We start from the raw sequence: 20,934 nt of genomic DNA, 5'->3' as shown, positions 1-20,934 counted from the left end.
CCGCCTGTCTCTCTGGACCAGCTTCTGCTTACATACATGCAGCTCTCTTTCTGCTTCTGTCTCTCTTTGGGCCAGGTTTCAGAAGCCCCCACTGCCACCTTGCGCCACATTTGCATCAGTTTTAAAGCAAATGTGATGCTAAGGTGGCATTTTCACCCACGCCATATTTACAAAGTGGCGCAATGCATGCATTCTGCCACTTTGTAACCCCTTGCGCCACATTATGCCTGCGCCAGGCATAATGTATGCAAGGGTGGTGTTCAGGCGCTAGTAGGCCCGAAAGAATGGCGAAGTGAAATTTATCAGATTTCACTGCGCCACTTTTTCTCTCATTTTGCACAGCTGCTCAGAGCAGGCATTAAAATGACGCACCCATTTAAATCAATGCGCCTCCTTGCACTTTGCTACACTAGCATCAAATATTTTGGCGCTAGTGTAGCAAAGCGCCACAATAGCGTCAAACATTTTGATGCTATTGTTCTAACTACCACCATGGTGTGCCTTATGTTAAATACAGCACAACTATGGCGTTGTAGGTGCCTCTAGGGTGGCACAGAAAAAGTGGCTCGTCAGAACTAATGAGCTACTTTTTTATCAATCTGGGTTTTTGTGTGTCTTCACTTGAATGAAAAGATTCTGAAGCAGCCCGCCCTGTGTGCATTTCCACCAACCATTAATACCCACTCCAGTCTGTCACCCCGGGCAGATAAATAGCTTTGGAGGCGGTTCATAGCGCAAATACGTGTCTGTGAAAACAAGACAAAGTTGTTTTTCTGCCTCAGTTACATTTCCACCTTCCATTACATTCAGGGACACAGGCACAGACTCTCTCAGAGAGAGTGTGAAGAGCAGAGTGACCCCACAGCGCCTCACAGCCTTGCTACAGTGAGCTACAACAGCTGAAGAGAGTGAAGGATTAACTGGACAACACACAGAGTTCCACTGGCTTGCGAGGCCCAACAGCAACTGACTCAGAAGGGCAGACTGGCACAGTGGAAAGAGCACCAAGGCTGTGTTGAAGCATCACAGGTACCGAGTGGCACAGGGCAGACTGGTACACCACGGTAATCAAGAAGCACCGCAGGTACAGACTGGCACAGGGCAGACTGGCACAATGCAAAGAGCTACATCAGGGTAGTCAAGAAGCATTGCAGGTATAGACTGGTGTAATGCAAAGTGCTGCACACAGGATGTGTAGAAGTATTAAAGGGGTAGCTTGGTGCAGGTCAGACTGGTGCAATGCAGAGAGGTACAGGACTGATGTTAAGTGTCAAGATACAGACTGGCACAGGGCAGACTGGTGCAATGCAGATAACTACAGCACTGATGTGAAGTATCATAGGAACCTGCAGGGTAGACTCGTACAATGCAGACAGCCGCAGCACTGATATGAAGTATCACTGGCGCAGACTGATGCAGGGCAAACTGGCGACATGCAGAGAGCTACAATATAGATGTGAACTGTAGAATATCTGCCTTTTCTGCATAGTCACTACAATGGACCCTATATTTGTGCTGGTTTTAGAACTCTGTGCAGTTTACCCCTGCTATTAAGTAGTAAAGTGCCTGTGCTCCCCCTTTGAACATGGTTGAATTGGCATACTTGATAATGGCATAGTTAACTTGCCAATAAGGTCCTGGTATATGGTACAAAGTGTACCAAAGACATGGAAGTTAAATGTCACTAGTGCTATGCAGCACATATTGTGACATCCACTACAGTGACAGTGAAAACCTGGCTTCAGGCTCATCATTATAGCCTGACTGTAGCATATGGAAGATGCCATTCAATCAGTCAAAATAAACCCTCTCAATAAGTAAAATCCTCCCTTTTAAATATTAACAAATCATCCTTATGTAGGTGTTGTAGTCCGCTAGACAGGGAACATGGTATTTAACCATAGGGCATGTAGAACTTTAATGATAACATGTCCTTACAGTGATTAGCACCCACAAGCCATTTTCCACTGTGGGATGCCTAGCTGTCCTATTTAGAAAACCAGAGTACAGATTAAAATACTAATACTATATTTTGGGGATGGAACTAGTTACCAAAAAATGTAAACAACTATTTTAATAGTTAATAAAAATCCAATTCAATGGTGGGGTTGGATTTTTAATAGAAATTAAGGAAAAGTAACTTTTAGAAATCTATATTTTCCATGCCTGAAGTTCCTAGAGTCTAGTTTGCGTTGGCTCTGCAGCTTTTCACATCCAATAATTAGCCTTGAAAAGGTATGAAATGCTTCCCAGGAGCCGGTGCTGTAACAATACATGAGGGGACCCTCTCGAAGGGAAGATAAGGGTGCTCCATCACCCCACCTTAGTCCTATTGCACTGGATGCATTGTTGCGCTATCCCCCTATACACTTTGCCTCACTGCACAGTCTCTAGGATATATTAGACCTTTTTGAAAACAGCTCCTCAAAGACAGTCAATCAATATAAGGACAACCCAAGATTCTACAAAAACCTTTTTATTTAAGTTAGTTTTGGATTATATAATCTGACTTCAAAACAACCTTACATTGCTACACTGATCTGGCTACGGAGAGAGGGAATGTAACCAAAGCTTCACCATCCTGAGATCTGCCTGGTTATACCTGTGTAGTGACTGGGTACAAACTGTACATTACATCAGGGATGGTATGAAAATAAGCAAAGCATTCATCACCCCGAGAGGAGGACAGTTTTACCCACACAGTGTTTAGAAATAGGCCACACATTTTCTCAGCATAGGCCTGTAAATATCCCCAATACTGATAACTGAAGAGTTTCACCCCTGTAATGGCTGGAAAAAAGTCTTATATTATCACACAATAAATCTGTAATAACAATTACCCACACCTTTGCTATATAATTATACCCAGCATCATCGGAAGGGAAGTTTCCAGGCTTTCTGACAATGAAAGTGAAAAAGAACAATGTCTCTAAATAACAGGAAAACAATGCCTGGTCATTATCTTTTTTGTTTTGGCCTGAGGAGGACAACCTCCATGACATTAGCATTGTTAATATAGGGAAATAAACATCCTAACTTTTAAATAAAGGTGTGGTTATTCATGGCTGCGAGGTCATGGTGTGTCAATTACTGACTTTTAATGATTACTAATGTTATTGATTATTGTTGAAATTGACAAATTGGTTATTGATCAGTGTTGTTATTGTTTCTTTATGGTGGGAATATCTCAAGCGTTAGTCAAAAGGTTCATCGACCTACTCGCGTCCCCTTGTAAGTTTACTTATTACGGTCTGACGTGCTAACATCTGTTGTGTGACATTTAACCCCTGATGTCTTTGCAAGAATCCTCTATACTACATGGCCGGTGACAATATTACATATGTAATAGTTGTTTTGTCTTGTGTGCTGTATGTGTCCACTCTGAGGCATTTAAATCTATGTGTCTCTTCTAGAGCTCCATAAAGTATGTCTGACCCAGGATGCGTTGCCATCGGGCTCTCATGGCAGATGCCATTAGCGATGTCTTTACTGCAACATTTGATTTGTAATCGAAAATATCTCACTAGTGATGAACCTTCTGGGAACAGTCCCTTTAGATGTGGCTTAGGGGACAGTTTATACCGTAAGTCTGTGACATTCTTCTCAATTGTGAATGTGAGATAGAGAATCTGGCATTGCTGATAGCTGTTTCGGGAAGTATGCTCAAGATGTCTGTTGTGAAAAATTTGCATGCTGCTATCTCTGCTAAAAAGAGGCGATGCCTGTGGCATAAATGTCTGGTACAGCAGATGCCAACGGCTGTGCTCTTACTGTGACTTCAGTGCCAGATGCCTCTTCCAAGAGATCTGGGTTCCAGATGTCTGAACTAGAATATCTCACCGGAGATGTCAGTGAAATGATATTAAATCATTGGTTTATGTTCATGAATGTCAATTCACCGAAATGCCGGGGGTAGCAGAAGTGACATCACACGACCTTTGACCTCCACTTTCACTCACACACACATACTTATAAAAACATACAAATTGACACTTGCATACATTCTCTCTCACATAAACACCCTCTCACCCGCAAGCATGCACACAATAGACATTTACAAGCATTTTTTACTTACCTCAGCTGCCATGGACAGGCATATCCCAGCTAACTGTACTCCATTTTTATTACACTAATAGTGAATACTATATTATTTTTCACTATTAGTGTAATAAAAAAATTGACAGACTACAAAGAGTGGAGCCCAAACTGAAGTCCATAAGGACGAGCTGCCACTGTGTTCCTGGCAGTGAATTTGCCATGAATGACGTTTATGTTTATGTCCCAGAAAGGTCTGGTGCCGGGTTTGAAGGGGAAGGGAGGATTATTAAGGGCAGTTGTGTAATATTAAGCGGCAGCCTTGGGCTCTGTGGCCTTTAGGGTCTGACACCTGCTCTAGATGGAGAGATGTGTAAATTAGACAATGATTTTTATAGTTCCTGATGTGATATGCCTTTTCTGACGCGTCCTTGAATGAGCTAGCCGTGGTATGTGCTGTAAAAGCATTGGGGTTGGGTGTGTGATGTAGAAGGTTGAAGTGCTGGTGTTTATTGTTAAACATTTGGTCCTTCGATGCCCGTCTTGCAGCAGCGTCTCCCTGATGTCTGTTGAGGAGGCCCGTGCTGCTGAGGGTGTTGTGATAAATGTCCAGTAGAGAAGATTGTGAAGTCTCCCTGTTTCACGAGGTGGCAGTCAGCCTCCAGAGCCATGTTCCAGAAACCTGCCGTGGGCTCCCGGAATGGCCGAGCGGTGTAAGGCACCACATTCAAGAGCGGTATCTTCCCCAGTCCCGTGATCAAATCCTGGTGCCGACATTAAGTAGTTTTCATACCTACTTTAATCTTAACACCAGCGGGGATGAGACCTTAAACTCATCTTTTTGAAAGGATGGGGGGGGACGGGCCGGACCGGAGCGGCCTCCGAGCTCGCTGTAAGCACAGGCAGCTCAGGCTAGGAAAGGGCACAGGAAAGGCTCGGCCTAGGACCGCTCCCAGCGGCGCCTCCCAGGGGGGGAAGTGCTGCGTTGTGTGGAGTCCTGTGGCAAACTGCAGGATGTGTGTGTAGTTTTAAGCCTCAGCGAAATATCTGAAAAAGGTGAGAGTTAATGTTAAAGCCGAAAATGGAGAAGCCTTTAAAAAGCATCACGCCTAACGTGGGGTTCGAACCCACGACCCTGAGATTAAGAGTCTCATGCTCTACCAACTGAGCTAGCTGGGCTGCTGTGCCTATGTCATTTCACACACCCTCTGTGTGTTCTTTGTGAGGAAGTAGTGTGTGGTTATCCCAGGAGGCCCCTTTGTTTCATTTTCTCTGCTGCTGACTCGACACAGGCACCTTTCTCTTTCTCCATCTCTCGCTCTACCCCAGTCTTATGTCCCCATCAGTCTCTCTGGAGCTCACTCTGGTACATACATGCATCTGTCCTCTCAACCTGTCTCTGGGCACATACTTAAATGTCCAGTATAGAACAGTGTGAACTCTCCCTGTTTCGCGAGGTGGCAGTCAGCCTCCAGAGCCGTGTTCTGGAGGCTGCCGGAATGGCCGAGTGGTGTAAGGCGCCACATTCAAGAGCAGTATCTTCCCCAGTCCCGTGGTCAAATCCCACTGCCGACAAAAAGTAGTTTTCATACCTACTTTAATCATAACACCAGCGGGGATGAGACCTTAAACTTCTCTTTTTGAAAGGATGGGGGGGGACAGGACGGACCGGAGCGGACTCCGAGCTCGCTGTAAGCACGGGCGGCTCAAGCTAGGAAAGGGCGCAGGAAAGGCTCGGCCTAGGACCGCTCCCAGCGGCACCTCCCAGGGCGGGAAGTGCTGCGTTGTGTGGAGTCCTGTGGGAATCATGAGGCAAACTGCAGGATGTGTGTGTGTGTAGTTTTAAGCCTCAGCGAAATATCTGAAAAAGGTGAGAGTTAATGTTAAACCCGAAATTGGAGAAGCCTTTAAAAAGCAACACGCCCAAAAAAGGGCTCGAACCAACGACCCTGAGATTAAGAGTCTCATGCTCTACCGACTAAGCTAGCCAGGCTGCTGTGCCTATGTCATTTCACACACCCTCTGTGTGTTCTTTGTGAGGAAGTAGTGTGTGGTTATCCCAGGAGGCCCCTTTGTTTCATTTTCTCTGCTGCTGACTCGACACAGGCACCTTTCTCTTTCTCCATCTCTCGCTCTACCCCAGTCTTATGTCCCCATCAGTCTCTCTGGAGCTCACTCTGGTACATACATGCATCTGTTCTCTCAACCTGTCTCTGGGCACATACTTAAATGTCCAGTAGAGAACAGTGTGAACTCTCCCTGTTTTGCGAGGTGGCAGTCCGCCTCCAGAGCCGTGTTCCGGGCGCTGCAGGAATGGCCGAGCGGTGTAAGGCCCCACATTCAAGAGCAGTATCTTCCCCAGTCCCGTAATCAAATCCCGCTGCCGACATAAAGTTGTTTTCATACCTACTTTAATCATAACACCAGCGGGGATGAGACCTTAAACTCCACTTTTTGAAAGGAATGGGGGGGGGACAGGACGGACCGGAGCGGACTCTGAGCTCGCTGTAAGCACGGGCGGCTCAGGCTAGGAAAGGGCGCAGGAAAGGCTCGGCCTAGGACCGCTCCCAGCGGCGCCTCCCAGGGCGGGAAGTGCTGCGTTGTGTGGAGTCCTGTGGGAATCGTGAGGCAAACTGTAGGATGTGTGTGTGTGTAGTTTTAAGCCTCAGCGAAATATCTGAAAAAGGTGAGAGTTAATGTTAAACCCTTTAAAAAGTATCACGCCCAATCTGGGGCTCGAACCGAAGACCCTGAGATTAAGAGTCTCATGCTCTACCGACTGAGCTAGCCAGGCTGCTGTGCCTATGTCATTTCACACACCCTCTGTGTGTTCTTTGTGAGGAAGTAGTGTGTGGTTATCCCAGGAGGCCCCTTTGTTTCATTTTCTCTGCTGCTGACTCGACACAGGCACCTTTCTCTCCATCTCTCGCTCTACCCCAGTCTTATGTCCCCATCAGTCTCTCTGGAGCTCACTCTGGTACATACATGCATCTGTCCTCTCAACCTGTCTCTGGGCACATACTTAAATGTCCAGTAGAGAACAGTGTGAACTCTCCCTGTTTTGCGAGGTGGCAGTCAGCCTCCAGAGTCGTGTTCCGCAGGCTGCCGGAATGGCCGAGCGGTGTAAGGCGCCACATTCAAGAGCAGTATCCTCCCCAGTCCCGTGATGAAATCCCGCTGCCGACATAAAGTAGTTTTCATACCTACTTTAATCATAACACCAGCGGGGATTAGACTTTAAACTCCTCTTTTTGAAAGGATGGGGGGGGACAGGACGGACCGGAGCGGACTCAGATCTCGCTGTAAGCACGGGCGGCTCAGGCTAGGAAAGGGCGCAGGAAAGACTCGGGCTAGGTCCGCTACCAGCGGCGCCTCCCAGGATGGGAAGTGCTGCGTTGTGTGGAGTCCAGTGGGAATCGTGAGGCAAACTGCAGGATGTGTGTGTGTGTGTAGTTTTAAGCCTCAGCAAAATATCTGAAATAGGTGAGAGTTAATGTTAAACCCGAAAATGGAGAAGCCTTTAAAAAGCATCACACCCAACGTGGAGCTCGAACCCACAACCCTGAGATTAAGAGTCTCATGTTCTACCGACTGAGCTAGCCGGGCTGCTGTGCTTATGTCATTTCACACACCCTCTGTGTGTTCTTTGTGAGGAAGTAGTGTGTGGTTATCCCAGGAGGCCCCTTTGTTTCATTTTCTCTGCTGCTGACTCGACACAGGCACCTTTCTCTTTCTCCATCTCTCGCTCTACCCCAGTCTTATGTCCCCATCAGTCTCTCTGGAGCTCACTCTGGTACATACATGCATCTGTCCTCTCAACCTGTCTCTGGGCACATACTTAAATGTCCAGTAGAGAACAGTGTGAACTCTCCCTGTTTTGCGAGGTGGCAGTCAGCCTCCAGAGCCGTGTTCCGCAGGCTGCCGGAATGGCCGAGCGTTGTAAGGCGCCACATTCAAGAGCAGTATCCTCCCCAGTCCCGTGATGAAATCCCGCTGCCGACATAAAGTAGTTTTCATACCTACTTTAATCATAACACCAGTGGGGATGAGACTTTAAACTCCTCTTTTTGAAAGGATGGGGGGGGACAGGACGGACCGGAGCGGACTCCGAGCTCGCTGTAAGCACGGGCGGCTCAGGCTAGGAAAGGGCGCAGGAAAGGCTCGGCCTAGGACCGCTCCCAGCGGCGCCTCCCAGGACGGGAAGTGCTGCGTTGTGTGGAGTCCTGTGGGAATCGTGAGGCAAACTGCAGGATGTGTGTGTGTGTGTGTGTGTGTGTGTAGTTTTAAGCCTCAGCAAAATATCTGAAATAGGTGAGAGTTAATGTTAAACCCGAAAACGGAGAAGCCTTTAAAAAGCATCACACCCAACGTGGGGCTCGAACCCACGACCCTGAGATTAAAAGTTTCATGCTCTACCGACTGAGCTAGCCGGGCTGCTGTGCCGATGTCATTTCACATACCCTCTGTGTGTTCTTTGTGAGGAAGTAGTGTGTGGTTATCCCAGGAGGTCCCTTTGTTTCATTTTCTCTGCAGCTGATTCGACACAGGCACCTTTCTCTTTCTCCATCTCTCGCTCTACTCCAGTCTTATGTCCCCATCAGTCTCTCTGGAGCTCACTCTGATACATACATGCATCTGTCCTATCAACCTGTCTCTGGGCACATACTTAAATGTCCAATAGAGAACAGTGTGAACTCTCCCTGTTTCGCGAGGTGGCAGTCAGCCTCCAGAGCGGTGCTCCGGAGGCTGCCGGAATGGCCGAGTGGTGCAAGGTGCCACATTCAAGGGCAGTGTTTTCCCCAGTCCTGTGATCAAACCCCGCTGCCGACAGAAAGTAGCTTTCATATCTACTTTAATCATAACACCAGCGGGGATGAGACTTTAAACTCCTCTTTTTGAAAGGATGGGGGGGACAGGACGGACTGGAGCGGACTTCAAGCTCGCTGTAAGCACAGGCGGCTCAGGCTAGGAAAGAGCGCAGGAAAAGCTCGGCCTAGGACCGCTCCCAGCGGCGCCTCCCAGGGCGGTAAGTGCTGCGTTGTGTGGAGTCCTGTGGGAATCGTGAGGCAAACTGCAGGATGTGTGTGTGTGTAGTTTTAAGCCTCAGCGAAATATCTGAAAAAGGTGAGAGTTAATGTTAAACCCGAAAATGGAGAAGCCTTTAAAAAGGATCACACCTAACGTGGGGTTCGAACCCACAACCCTGAGATTAAGAGTCTCATGCTCTACCGACTGAGCTAGCCGGGCTGCTGTGGCTATGTCATTTCACACACCCTCTGTGTGTTCTTTGTGAGGAAGTAGTGTGTGGTTATCCCAGGAGGCCCCTTTGTTTCATTTTCTCAGCTGCTGACTCGACACAGGCACCTTTCTCTTTCTCCATCTCTCGCTCTACCCCAGTCTTATGTCCCCATCAGTCTCTCTTGAGCTCACTCTGGTACATACATGCATCTGTCCTCTCAACCTGTCTCTGGGCACATACTTAAATGTTCAGTATAGAACAGTGTGAACTCTCCCTGTTTCGCGAGGTGGCAGTCAGCCTCCAGAGCCGTGTTCTGGAGGCTGTCGAAATGGCCGAGTGGTGTAAGGCGCCACATTCAAGAGCAGTATCTTCCCCAGTCCTGTGGTCAAATCCCGCTGCTGACATAAAGTAGTTTTCATACCTACTTTAATCATAACACCAGCGGGGATGAGACCTTAAACTATTCTTTTTGAAAGGATGGGGGGGGGACAGGACGGACCGGAGCGGACTCCGAGCTCGCTGTAAGCACGGGCGGCTCAGGCTAGGAAAGGGCGCAGGAAAGGCTCGGCCTAGGACCGCTCCCAGCGGCGCCTCCCAGGACGGGAAGTGCTGCGTTGTGTGGAGTCCTGTGGGAATCGTGAGGCAAACTGCAGGATGTGTGTGTGTGTGTGTGTAGTTTTAAGCCTCAGCAAAATATCTGAAATAGGTGAGAGTTAATGTTAAATCATAACACCAGTGGGGATGAGACTTTAAACTCCTCTTTTTGAAAGGATGGGGGGGGACAGGACGGACCGGAGCGGACTCCGAGCTCGCTGTAAGTACGGGCGGCTCAGGCTAGGAAAGGGCGCAGGAAAGGCTCGGCCTAGGACCGCTCCCAGCGGCGCCTCCCAGGGCGGGAAGTGCTGCGTTGTGTGGAGTCCTGTGGGGATCGTGAGGCAAACTGTAGGATGTGTGTGTGTGTAGTTTTAAGCCTCAGCGAAATATCTGAAAAAGGTGAGAGTTAATGTTAAAGCCGAAAATGGAGAAGCCTTTAAAAAGCATCACGCCTAACGTGGGGTTCAAACCCACGACCCTGAGATTAAGAGTCTCATGCTCTACCGACTGAGCTAGCCGGGCTGCTGTGCCTATGTCATTTCACACACCCTCTGTGTGTTCTTTGTGAGGAAGTAGTTGTCAAAGCCCAGCTCACCTGAGTTCTTGTTCAGTTCTGATGGAGGTTGAAGACAATCCGACCCCACCCTGAAACTGCTTGTTCCAGCACACTAGTTTTTAAAACAGTGCACTAAGAACAGAAGCTCAAGGGAAGGGGGGAAGTGGATAAAATAAAAAATAAAGAGACAACACCGTTCTTGCGTTTCCACTGTTGAAGTGCTGCACAAATCTGCGGCCCTTTCTGACTTCTGTAGAAACTGGTGCCTAATGAAACATAAACAAAGAACAGATAAGTGCAACCTATTCCTAAATGGGTTCCTAACTATCCCTTTATTTATTAGAAATTCTCTTCTAAAAGTACCTCTTGGATCCTGGTCTCTAGTTTCCAGGTTTGGAATGTGTTACTGCTCTGGGATGTGTTTTCTATTACTGTAAAGCTTCTAAAACATTAAACAAATACCATTATCAGAATTACCAATATCAAACATTCATCATAATATAACTAAAGCCTAAATTCCCAATAGCAGACTCACTTTTCGCATATTTCCAGAATCTTTTATAAAACAAATACTGTACTTTTACATCAAAATACAGCATGTAATTTGTGCAAGTCCTTGATTTACTGTTTGCCTTGCTGTCAATGGTTTCCACTGTTCGATTCCCAAAAGTTCCATGAAAAAAAACAATGTCCGCTTCACAAAGTCCTGCAAAATACTCCTGCAACAAAGAGCCTGAATCACAATGCTCGTGGAAGGCACTTCGCCTCAAACTGTCTATACACGAATCCAGAAATTGCCGTCAAAGCTCCCTCAGGTAATAAAAAGTTTTGCACTTACTTGTTGCTGGCAAGAGATACTGATCAGTCTAACCTTGTCTTCTTTCTCTTTTGCAGGTTACTCGTAGGAGAGAGGCTGAGGCAAGGAGGAACCGGAAACCAGAAGAAAGAAGAGCCAGCAGCTGCACCCATTGAAGTCAAAGAAAGTCTGTAAAGAGCAGGAGTGCCAGCGCCGAGGGATCTGTTCTCAGGTAAGCGGGAGGTAGACGAGCACAAGCACTGGGTGAGGCTCGGGGGATGCCTTTTATAGACAGGGCTGGGTGTGGTTCGAAGAGCTGGGTGTGGTTTGAAGGGCTGGGTGTGGTCCTCACATGCTGCACATGCTCTTGGAAGGTGTGCAGAGCTGGGTGTGGTTTGAAGAGCTGGGTGTGGTCCTCACATGCTGCACATGTTCTTGAAAGGTGTGCAGAGTTTCAGTTATTATGCAAATGAGTTGGATTAACACATGGCCTAGGGAGGAGTGTTTTAAAGAAGCCTTGGTAAAAGCAAGGCCCAATGTGTAAACAAAACAGCACATTAAACAACATACACAGAAGCCTAGGGGGGGGGGGAGGTGAGATAACAAGAAAGGCTTTCAATAGTAAGTTTAAAAGGGAGCTATTACAGAACCCACTAGTGCAGTGAGAGGGGACATGCTCTTTGCTGTGTACAAACCCTAACAGTTGCCCCCCTCAAAGGCCCTCCTACAGGACGGGGTTTTCCTGGATTTTTTAAATAAAACCGTCTAATCCGCTGTGGGGCATGTACATATGATGCTGGTTCCCATGAATTCTCAGATTCATCATATCCTTTCCATTCTACTAAATAAAACAGACGTCCACTAATTCTTTTTGAGTCTTTTATGCTTTTCACTTCATATTCCAGATTTCCCTTAATTGGTATGGGTGGAGGTGGTGGTTCAGGTCGGGTTTTTGAGTTGTACGGCTTAAGCAAGGACACATGGAATGTAGTATGTACTGGATATTCTTTTGGTAAATCTAATTTTACTGTTACCGGGTTTACTATGGCAGTTATACTAAAGGGTCCAATGAAACGTGGTTGCAGCTTTCGGGATCCCTCTATGTTTAGGTTTTTTGTGGAGAGCCATACCTTGTCACCAATTTTATACATTGGGGCCTCAGACCTGTGTTTGTCTGCTTGTCTTTTCATGCTTTCCTTGTACTTTAATAAATGTTTCCTGGCTTTGTCTTGTATGTCACCTAACCTCGTTAGTCTATCCGTTACTGTAGGCAACAGGGAATCTTCTAACAAAATGGGTATAGCTCTTGGATGATACCCCTGCAAGAAATAGAATGGTGAGCAAAGTAGAGCTGAATGCTCAGTATTATTATAAACAAACTCTGCTACAGGAAGAGCTTCCAACCATTCACTAGAATAATCAGCCAATAAACAACGTAGCGTTTGAAGTAAGGTTTGGTTCAGTCGTTCAGTCTGTCCATCTGTCTCTGGGTGGAAAGCAGTGGATAAGGCCACATCTATTTTCAGTTTTTCACATAATTTTTTCCAAAATCTGGAGTTGAACTGGCTCCCTCGGTCTGACACCACTTTGCTTGGCAAACCATGTAAACGCACAATTTCCCTTATAAAAATATCGGCAAAATCTGCCGCCGTGGGTAATTTCTGTAATGGTACAAAATGTGCCAATTTAGATAAAAAATCCACTATAACCAACACTGTTGTGAAGGATTTTACAGGTGGTAAACCTACAATAAAGTCTACGCTCACAGTGTGCCAAGGTTGTTTGGGTGTTGGCATTGGTATTAACAAGCCGTCAGGAGCCTTATGAGAAGATTTATGTCTTGCACAAATTGGACAGGTAGTGACAAATTGCTTAATGTCCTTTCTTATAGTGTCCCACCAAAAGTGTTTTTGCACATTTTCCAGGGTTTTTACCCAACCAGGATGACCTGCCAACGGTGAGGCGTGATGCCAAATTATCACCTGTGTTTGTAATTCAGAGGTGGGCACTAACAGCATGTTGTCGTGATACAATAAACCTCGTTGTATTGTGTTATGGGAATCCTTTAACCAATCCTGAGGTGCTATTTGCATGTGTGCATTATATAGATCTGTGATGAAATCCTTCTGTTGTACTGGTGCCAACAACTTTTGGGGAGGAATAATGGGTTCTCCTATTTTATCTTGTTTCATGTCTGAGGTATGTCCGTATCTAGATAACACATCAGATTGAATTTGTTGTGCACCTGGTCTATAGGTTATAACAAAGTCAAATGTGCTAAAAAAAATTAACCAGCGCATCTGACGTGGTGTTAGTGCTTTAAGTGATCCAAAAAACTGTAGGTTCTTATGGTCAGAAAAGATTGTAACTGGGTACTTGGCTCCCATTAAATGGTGCCTCCATTCTGAAAAGGCTACTTTGATAGCTAGTAGTTCCCTTTCAGCCACAGTGTAATTTTGTTCAGCTGGCAATAACTTTTTGGAATAGAAGGCTATAGGATGTAACTGGCCATCTACTGCATCTCGTTGAGAGAGAACTCCTCCTAAAGCTACTTGTGAAGCATCCGCTTCAACAAAAAAGGGCAAGTCAGGATCAGGATGTTTCAGAATTGGGGCTGAAGTGAACTTTTGTTTTAGGAGTTGAAAGGCGTGTGCCGCCTCATCAGTCCAAAGAAATCGTTGCCCTTTCCGCAACAAGGTAGTTATTGGGGCCGCAATGTCTGCAAAATGTGCAATAAACCTACTATAAAAATTGGCGAAACCCAGAAATTTCTGAATATCTTTTACAGAGGATGGTTCTGGCCAATCAGCAATAGCACTGATTTTCTTTACATCCATAGTTATTCCTTGAGGTGACAGGCAGTATCCTAAAAAGTCCACCTTGTTGACATTAAAAGTACACTTTTCTAACTTAGCAAAAAGATGATTTTCTTTTAACTTTGATAATACTGCACGAACATGTTGGGTATGTTCTTCTGAGTTCTTAGAGTAAATGAGGATGTCGTCTATGTATACTATGACACAAACGTCCAGGAATTCGTGTAGGACCTCATTTATAAAGAACTGAAAGGCCGCAGGGGCATTACATAACCCAAAGGGCATTACTGTGTACTCAAATAAACCAAACTTTGTCTTGAAAGCTGTCTTCCACTCATCCCCCTCTTTTACTCGGACCAGGTGGTAAGCTCCCCGCAGATCTAGTTTAGTGTATACAGTAGAATGTCTTAATTGATCCAACAACACAGGTATTAGAGGAAGAGGATATTTATTCTTTATTGTAGCCTTATTTAGTCCTCTATAATCGATACACGCGCGCAGGGATTTATCCGGCTTCGGGATAAAAAAGAGTGGAGATGACACTGGAGATGTGGAATGACGGATGAACCCAGACTGTAGTAGGTCATCTAGGTAGGTTCTTAAGTATTTGGTTTCTTCGTCAGTCAAAGCATATACTCTGTTATTAGGTAAAGGGGCCCCTGGGATAAGATCTATACGGCAGTCATAAGACCGATGTGGGGGCAGCACACTAGCCTTTACTGGATCAAAGACGTCTTTAAAGTCAGAATATTCAGGAGGGAGACTTGGTTCATCTTGTGTAACACTAGCACAGTGTAATACTGTGCTCTGTTCTGTACCTGCTTCTTGATAGCAATTGGTTCTACAGAAAGAGGAATCCAAAGTAACAGTTCTATTCACCCAATCAATTTTTGGGTTATGAGTTGTTAACCAGGGTACCCCGAGAATCAAACCAAAATTAGGAGTATCTATCAGATCAAAGCTAATCACCTCTGTGTGCCCGTTCTGACAGACCATAACAAGTGGACTTGTTTGTTTTGTGATTAATCCAGAGGTCAATTCTGACCCATCCACCGCACATACTACTTCTGGACAAGGCTTTAGGCACATAGGAAGTCCTAAGATTTCAGCTAACTTATTATCCACAAAATTTCCTGTCGCGCCTGAGTCCAGTAGGACAGGGAGAGAATGCCTCACTTGGGTAGTAACAATTAAAACGACCTGAATTATGAAATGTCTAGGTATGTGCGGTACCCTGAAGGCTGAAGCATTAGAGGTTTGATTAAGATGTTTTCTCGAACAAGTAACCTCTCCCCTTGTCGAGCTTAATCGTTTCCCGATTCAGTTGAGGAGGTGGAGGAAACAGCACCCTTTCGTGGAGTTTTAGGCTTTACTGGACATTCTCTGGCAAAGTGACCTGCCCTGCCACAATATAAACATAATTGAAATTTTCTCCTTCTTTCTTTTTCCTCTGATGTGAGTGGACCTCTGAGTGTCCCTATTTGCATAGGCTCTGGTTCAGGGAGTTTATTATCTGTGTCTTTCTTCTCGTGTCTAATAAAAGTTAACCGTGATTCCAGTTTGTATTTATCTCTCTTTCTTTCTCCTAGTCTATGTTCTAATTTCACAACTAAATCTACAAAGTCCGAATAGTCTTTTGGCAAATCAACGATATGAGCCAGCGCGTCTTTTAACTCGTCTCTCAAACCTTTATAAAAAAGGGAGACACGCTTTTCTTCTGGCCACTGTGTCTCGGTGAGTAAACGATTAAAACTAGTGAGATAGGTCAATAAATCCTTGTTACCTTGTTTAAGATTTAAAAGCTCATTATCATTTGCCTGCATGAAAGTGTGTTTTGCAAAAAGGCTGGTCATGGTACGTTTAAATTGATTCCAATTATGGAGGATGGGATCATCTCTATCCACGAAAGGAATTGACCAATTGGCTGCTGTGCCACCCAAATAAGACAAGACGAATGCCACTTTCGTATCATCAGTAGGGAACTGTTGTGGCTTACAAATGAAGTGTAATTGACATTGATTGATAAAAACATGGAATTTGTTACTATCTCCATGAAAACGTTCAGGTGCTGCTAAGGGCACAACATTAGGAACATTAACAGTAACCTCAACTGGGGAAGGCAAAGTTGTATGTTTTGATGGCGCCCCTGTCTCTGAGGAGGTTTTAAACAAAGGCGTAGAAGCTGTGTTCCACTGAGATCCCCTAAATTTATACCTGCTTAAATCCTGTTTTAAAGAGGTATTCTCCATCTTTAATCTCTCTATTTCCTCTTGCATATGTTGCAAGATGCCAGACACTGATTCATTATGAGCCAAGTCCTCATTTAGGGCCTGCGCCATATCCGTGACGTCAATGCCCTCTATTTCTTCCCCGGTATTCATCGTCCACCAGAACTGAAATTTTTTAAGGCTTGTGCTTCTGTCAAAGCCCAGCTCACCTGAGTTCTTGTTCAGTTCTGATGGAGGTTGAAGACAATCCGACCCCACCCTGAAACTGCTTGTTCCAGCACACTAGTTTTTAAAACAGTGCACTAAGAACAGAAGCTCAAGGGAAGGGGGGAAGTGGATAAAATAAAAAATAAAGAGACAACACAGTTCTTGCGTTTCCACTGTTGAAGTGCTGCACAAATCTGCGGCCCTTTCTGACTTCTGTAGAAACTGGTGCCTAATGAAACATAAACAAAGAACAGATAAGTGCAACCTATTCCTAAATGGGTTCCTAACTATCCCTTTATTTATTAGAAATTCTCTTCTAAAAGTACCTCTTGGATCCTGGTCTCTAGTTTCCAGGTTTGGAATGTGTTACTGCTCTGGGATGTGTTTTCTATTACTGTAAAGCTTCTAAAACATTAAACAAATACCATTATCAGAATTACCAATATCAAACATTCATCATAATATAACTAAAGCCTAAATTCCCAATAGCAGACTCACTTTTCGCATATTTCCAGAATCTTTTATAAAACAAATACTGTACTTTTACATCAAAATACAGCATGTAATTTGTGCAAGTCCTTGATTTACTGTTTGCCTTGCTGTCAATGGTTTCCACTGTTCGATTCCCAAAAGTTCCATGAAAAAAAACAATGTCCGCTTCACAAAGTCCTGCAAAATACTCCTGCAACAAAGAGCCTGAATCACAATGCTCGTGGAAGGCACTTCGCCTCAAACTGTCTATACACGAATCCAGAAATTGCCGTCAAAGCTCCCTCAGGTAATAAAAAGTTTTGCACTTACTTGTTGTTGGCAAGAGATACTGATCAGTCTAACCTTGTCTTCTTTCTCTTTTGCAGGTTACTCGTAGGAGAGAGGCTGAGGCAAGGAGGAACCGGAAACCAGAAGAAGGAAGAGCCAGCAGCTGCACCCATTGAAGTCAAAGAAAGTCTGTAAAGAGCAGGAGTGCCAGCGCCGAGGGATCTGTTCTCAGGTAAGCGGGAGGTAGACGAGCACAAGCACTGGGTGAGGCTCGGGGGTTGCCTTTTATAGACAGGGCTGGGTGTGGTTCGAAGAGCTGGGTGTGGTTTGAAGGGCTGGGTGTGGTCCTCACATGCTGCACATGTTCTTGGAAGGTGTGCAGAGCTGGGTGTGGTTTGAAGAGCTGGGTGTGGTCCTCACATGCTGCACATGTTCTTGAAAGGTGTGCAGAGTTTCAGTTATTATGCAAATGAGTTGGATTAACACATGGCCTAGGGAGGAGTGTTTTAAAGAAGCCTTGGTAAAAGCAAGGCCCAATGTGTAAACAAAACAGCACATTAAACAACATACACAGAAGCCTAGGGGGGGGGGAGGTGAGATAACAAGAAAGGCTTTCAATAGTAAGTTTAAAAGGGAGCTATTACAGAACCCACTAGTGCAGTGAGAGGGGACATGCTCTTTGCTGTGTACAAACCCTAACAGTAGTGTGTGGTTATCCCAGGAGGCCCCTTTGTTTCATTTTCTCTGCTGCTGACTCGACACAGGCACCTTTCTCTTTCTCCATCTCTCGCTCTACCCCAGTCTTATGTCCCCATCAGTCTCTCTTGAGCTCACTCTGGTACATACATGCGTCTGTCCTCTCAACCTGTCTCTGGGCACATACTTAAATGTCCAGTATAGAACAGTGTGAACTCTCCCTGTTTCGCGAGGTGGCAGTCAGCCTCCAGAGCCATGTTCTGGAGGCTGCGGAATGGCCGAGTGGTGTAAAGCGCCACATTTAAGAGCAGTATCTTCCCCAGTCCCGTGGTCAAATCCCGCTGCTGACATAAAGTAATTTTCATACCTACTTTAATCATAACACCAGCGGGGATGAGACCTTAAACTCCTCTTTTTGAAAGGATGGGGGGGGGGGGGACAGGACGGACCGGAGCGGACTCCGAGCTCGCTGTAAGCACAGGCGGCTCAGGATAGGTAAGGGCGCAGGAAAGGCTCGGCCTAGGACCACTCCCAGCGGCGCCTCCCAGGGCGGGAAGTGCTGCGTTGTGTGGAGTCCTGTGGGAATCGTGAGGCAAACTGCAGGATGTGTGTGTGTGTAGTTTTAAGCCTCAGCGAAATATCTGAAAAAGGTGAGAGTTAATGTTAAACCCGAAAATGGAGAAGCCTTTAAAAAGCATCACGCCCAACGTGGGGCTCGAACCCACAACCCTGAGATTAAGAGTCTCATGCTATACCGACTGAGCTAGCCGGGCTGCTGTGTCTATGTCATTTCACACACCCTCTGTGTGTTCTTTGTGAGGAAGTAGTGTGTGGTTATCCCAGGAGGCCCCTTTGTTTCATTTTCTCTGCTGCTGCCTCGACCCAGGCACCTTTCTCTTTCTCCATCTCTCGTTCTACCCCATTCTTATGTCCCCATCAGTCTCTCTGGAGCTCACTCTGGTACATACATGCATCTGTCCTCTCAACCTGTCTCTAGGCACATACTTAAATGTGCAGTAGAGAACAGTGTGAACTCTCCCAGTGTCGTGAGGTGGCAGTCAGCCTCCAGAGACGTGTTCCGGAGGCTGCCGGAATGGCAGAGCGGTGTAAGGTGCCACATTCAAGAGCAGCATCTTCCCCAGTCCTGTGGTCAAATCCTGCTGCTGACATAAAGTAGTTTTCATACCTACTTTAATCATAACACCAGCGGGGATGAGACCTTAAACTCGTCTTTTTGAAAGGATGGGGGGGGACAGGACGGACCGGAGCGGACTCCGAGCTCGCTGTAAGCACGGGCGGGTCAGGCTAGGAAAGTGCGCTTGAAAGGTTCGGCCTAGGACCACTCCCAGCGGCGCCTCCCAGGGCGGGAAGTGCTGCGTTGTGTGGAGTCCTGTGTGAATCGTGAGGCAAACTGCAGGATGTGTGTGTGTGTAGTTTTAAGCCTCAGCGAAATATCTGAAAAAGGTGAGAGTTAATGTTAAACCCGAAAATGGAGAAGCCTTTAAAAAGTATCACACCCAACGTGGGACTCGAACCCATGAACCTGAGATTAAGAGTCTCATGCTCTACCGACTGAGCTAGCCGGGCTGCTGTGCCTATATCATTTCACACACCCTCTGTGTGTTCTTTGTGAGGAAGTAGTGTGTGGTTATCCCAGGAGGCCCCTTTGTTTCATTTTCTCTGCTGCTGACTCGACACAGGCACCCTTCTCTTTCTCCATCTCTCGCTCTACCCCACTGTTATGTCCCCATCAGTCTCTCTGCAGCTCACTATGGTACATACATGCATCTGTCCTCTCAACCTGTCTCTGGGCACATACTTAAATGTCCAGTAGAGAACAGAGTGAACGCTCCCTGTTTCGCGAGGTGGCTGTCAGCCTCCAGAGGTGTGTTCCGGAGGCTGCCGGAATGGCCGAGCGGTGTAAGGTGCCACATTCAAGAGCAGTATCTTCTCCAGTCTTGTGATCAAATCCCTCTGCCGACATAAAGTAGTTTTCATACCTACTTTAATCATAACACCAGCAGGGATGACACCTTAAACTCCTCTTTTTGAAAGGATGGGGGGTGGGGGGGAAAGGGACGGACCGGAGCAGACTCCGAGCTCGCTGTAAGCACGGGCGGCTCAGGCTAGGAAAGGGCGCAGGAAAGGCTCGGCCTAGGACAGCTCCCAGCGGCGCCTCCCAGGGCGGGAAGTGCTGTGTTGTGTGGAGGTCCGTGGGAATCGTGAGGCAAACTGCAGGATGTGTGTGTGTGTAGTTTTAAGCCTCAGCGAAATATCTGAAAAAGGTGAGAGTTAATGTTAGACCCGAAAATGGAGAAGCCTTTAAAAAGCATCACACCCAACGTGGGGCTCGAACCCACGACCCTGAGATTAAGAGTCTCATGCTCTACCGACTGAGCTAGCCGGGCTGCTGTGCTTATGTTATTTCACACATCCTCTGTGTGTTCTTTGTGAGGAAGTAGTGTGTGGTTATCCCAAGAGGCCCCTTTGTTTCATTTTCTCTGCTGCTGACTCGACACAGGCACCTTTCTCTTTCTCCATCTCTCGATCTACCCCAGTCTTATGTCCCCATCAGTCTCTCTGGAGCTCACTCTGGTACATACATGCATCTGTCCTCTCAACCTGTCTCTGGGCACATACTTAAATGTCCAGTAGAGAACAGTGTGAACTCTCCCTGTTTCGCGAGGTGGCAGTCATCCTCCAGAGCTGTGTTTCGGAGGCTGCCGGAATGGCCGAGCGGTGTAATGTGCCACTTTCAAGAGCAGTATTTTCCCCAGTCCTGTGATCAAATCCCGCTGTCTACATAAAGTAGTTTTCATACCTACTTTAATCATAACACCAGCGGGGATGAGACCTTAAACTCCACTTTTTGAAAGGAATGGGGGGGGGGACAGGACGGACCGGAGCGGACTCTGAGCTCGCTGTAAGCACGGGCGGCTCAGGCTAGGAAAGGGCGCAGGAAAGGCTCGGCCTAGGACCGCTCCCAGCGGCGCCTCCCAGGGCGGGAA

General features: G+C 46.5%; 3 non-coding genes across 3 annotated transcripts; all 3 read right to left on the bottom strand.

Annotated features, from left to right (window-relative positions):
• Positions 1 to 5,141: 5,141 nt before the first annotated feature.
• On the bottom strand, positions 5,142 to 5,214 carry TRNAK-CUU (transfer RNA lysine (anticodon CUU)). Its single transcript has one exon. It is a non-coding gene; the product is annotated as a tRNA-Lys (tRNA).
• A 3,182-nt stretch (positions 5,215 to 8,396) lies between these two features.
• On the bottom strand, positions 8,397 to 8,469 carry TRNAK-UUU (transfer RNA lysine (anticodon UUU)). The gene has a single exon. It is a non-coding gene; the product is annotated as a tRNA-Lys (tRNA).
• An 11,792-nt stretch (positions 8,470 to 20,261) lies between these two features.
• Positions 20,262 to 20,334, bottom strand: TRNAK-CUU (transfer RNA lysine (anticodon CUU)). The gene has a single exon. It is a non-coding gene; the product is annotated as a tRNA-Lys (tRNA).
• Positions 20,335 to 20,934: the final 600 nt, after the last annotated feature.

The sequence above is a fragment of the Pleurodeles waltl genome, chromosome 6 (genome assembly GCF_031143425.1).
Source record: "Pleurodeles waltl isolate 20211129_DDA chromosome 6, aPleWal1.hap1.20221129, whole genome shotgun sequence".
NCBI lineage: Eukaryota > Metazoa > Chordata > Amphibia > Caudata > Salamandridae > Pleurodeles > Pleurodeles waltl.
The sequence above is the reverse complement of the archived record's forward strand: the minus strand, read 5'-3'. Positions and strand labels throughout refer to the sequence as shown.